Here is a 2,856-nt window from a genome sequence, read left to right on the forward strand (position 1 = left end):
GCAGAGCAATATCCGGGTACCCCATCTTTATCAATTGCCTTACCTTCTCCTTTACTTATGCTCTCTTACTTGTTATTTTTACTTTTGAGAATTGAATCATTGTCACACATATCACTATTCATCTTTCACATAGCTAGGAAGCAAATTAAGTGTTTTTATTCCCTACTCCCTGTGGATACTATACCCACTCATCCGGGATTATTACTTCGACAAACCCGTGCACTTGCGAGATATACACAAGGGGATCCTTGTCAAGTTTTTGGCGCCGTTGCCGGGGAGTAGGCGTTTAGAGATACTTTGCATTTTGTTTCCTTAGCTATTTCACCATACATTCTATTTCATGTCTTCTTATTCTATCATCGTTCTGATTTTTTTTTCTTTCTTTTTGGGTGCAGGTCCAGGTTATGACCTGAGGGAACCCCTCAATATTGATTGAAGGAGATCCCGAGCTTAAATGTATACTTAGAAGAAAAGGGAAAGAGCCTGTACAAGAACAGTCTAATCTAGCTGATTTGGAAGTGGAAGAATATGAAAACATGGCGAGACAGTAATGAGCAACAGTGAACATTATCCGATTATGCCGGACCTTTCGAGTGTTAGGGGACACAATCGAGTATTGTGCGTCCCCCGATTACACTTTCGAACTTCGAGCGGAAGTCGACATTCATCCACATGTTACGACGAATCCCTGACAGTTCAATGGTTTGGCCGATGAGGATCCAAACAGTCATATAGAGAGTTTTCTTGAGGTGTGTGATATGCTGAAGATAAACGGGGTGATGGTTGATGCCATCAAGTTGCGAGCTTTCCCATTTTCCCTAAAGGGGAGAGCGAAGCAGTGGCTACATTCATTACCTAGAGCATCAATTACCACATGGGAGGAGATGGTAGAAGGTTTTCTTGCCCGTTATTTACCTTCTAGAAAATCCGCGAAGCTTAGGAATGAGATCTCATCCTTTGTTCAGTTGGAATTGGAGTCTCTATTTGAGACATGGGAAAGGTTCAAGGAGCTTCTGAGAGAGTGCCGGCAACACGGATTTCCAGAGTAGATGATTGTTCAGACCTTTTACAATGGTTTGAACCAGATTACAAGACATTGATTGACATGGACGGCGGAGAGCTAACTTTGAGAGTTGGAGATGACAAGCTCACATAGCGCCTTGCTAAAGCCATGCATCATTCTCTTGATTTTAATGACACTATATATTTTCTAGACACTACTGATGAGATTGTTGATGAATACATGCAGGAAATGTTCAATCCGGGCCCATACGAGGGTTTCTTCGACCAAGAGGAGGATTATGAAGAAGTTATGATGCTTGGTTCGACGGAAGAAGTACTATCTACCCTGGGGATCTTGAAGAAGGTGCTTCGGAAAATGAAGAGGGCTAGGAGACGCCACCGGAAATGCTCCAAGGCTGTTGGAGACGTGCGTGAATCGAAGAAAGTTGGATGAACCATTGCTAGATGGCCCCAAGCCCGATAATACACCCTCTACCTTCAAGAGATTGTGCTCATCATGCTTCCGAGTCATGGGTAAGAGGGCAACATTCATCTATGAGCCCCCGTGAGGTAAGACAAGGTATGGCAAGCTTAGTGACATTAAACAAGTGCTTCTTGGGAGGTAACCCAAGTGTTTCCTATTTTTCTTAGTCGAATAATGTAGTATTTTGCATGAATAAATTGTTGAGTATTGGTGTCTTCATTTTTAGATGATTGTGCTGCTATTTTATTTTAGGATTTGAGGATTCATCGTGTGTTTTCATGTGGATTTGCCGAAGTTGGGTCGGTTGAGCTTTATTTCATGTTTTTCACTGGTAAAACTTGCATAATAGGGCAGGCTCTGAGTGTGTAGACATGTTCAAAAAATTTCTGCAGAGCCTGCTAACACGTCCGAATATGCGTGTAAACCGCAAGTGCACGGGTGTCGAAGTAATAATTACCCCGGTGAGTGGGTAGTCGAATCCACGGGGAACAGGGCTACTAGTACTAACTTCTTCTCTGCTTTCTAGCCTAATGATAAATGGAAAGGTGTGGTGATCTAATGTGTGAAGAAATGAATTTAGAGACGAATATGCAAGGGTGAAATGGAGGGAGATCTCAATCAGTAAAAGTGGGGAATTCGAGCAATGCTTCCCCTAGGATTCAGGTATTAGGTACCGGATAAGCAAAGTGTTTCTATGATGAGTAAGTTAAGTCGTGGAAATCCAAATATAATCTTATCCGGCCTCCCGATCACCGATACTAGTCCCCTACGAGGTCCCGGTGGAGAAATCGCACAATCTCAACACCTCACACCACATATGACTGCAAAACACTCTAGGGAATCCAAGAGGTGTATCCGATTCCTAAAGATTGATCCAACCCCCGGTGAAGGATCAAAACTCCCTACAAAGTCCCGGCAGAGAAATCTCTCAATCTCATGCCTCACACCAAATATGGTTGCATAGAGCTTAGGGAACGGAGATAGAATACACCAATCGGAGGGGAAAGGGGATGCTCACTATCTCATGACTCACCCTCTCAACCCTCTTCAAACTTGAGATTGTAACCCTAATGGAGACCTCTCTCTCACCAAGGTAACAAATCATGCAAACCAAATAACCAAAAGATCAATAAGGCAAGCAAGCATTAGACAATCAAGATTAAAACTTAATCAAAACTCGGATTAAATAGAAACACTAAGTGACAAGATCCCCTTGCGTATATCCCGCAAGTGCACGGGTTTGTCAAAGTAATAATCCCGGGTGAGCAGGTATCGAATCCACAGGGAGTAGGGAATAAAAATACTTAATTCGATTCTTAGCTATGTAAAAGATCAATGATAATGAGTGTGACAATGATTCAATTCTCAAC

General features: G+C 42.6%; 1 non-coding gene across 1 annotated transcript; it reads right to left on the reverse strand.

Annotated features, from left to right (window-relative positions):
• Window positions 1-932: 932 nt before the first annotated feature.
• Window positions 933-1,039, reverse strand: LOC120257075. The gene has a single exon (XR_005535508.1). It is a non-coding gene; the product is annotated as a small nucleolar RNA R71 (small nucleolar RNA).
• Between the last annotated feature and the right edge of the window lie 1,817 nt (window positions 1,040-2,856).

This window comes from Dioscorea cayenensis, unplaced genomic scaffold (assembly GCF_009730915.1).
Source record: "Dioscorea cayenensis subsp. rotundata cultivar TDr96_F1 unplaced genomic scaffold, TDr96_F1_v2_PseudoChromosome.rev07_lg8_w22 25.fasta BLBR01001844.1, whole genome shotgun sequence".
NCBI classification, from domain to species: domain Eukaryota; kingdom Viridiplantae; phylum Streptophyta; class Magnoliopsida; order Dioscoreales; family Dioscoreaceae; genus Dioscorea; species Dioscorea cayenensis.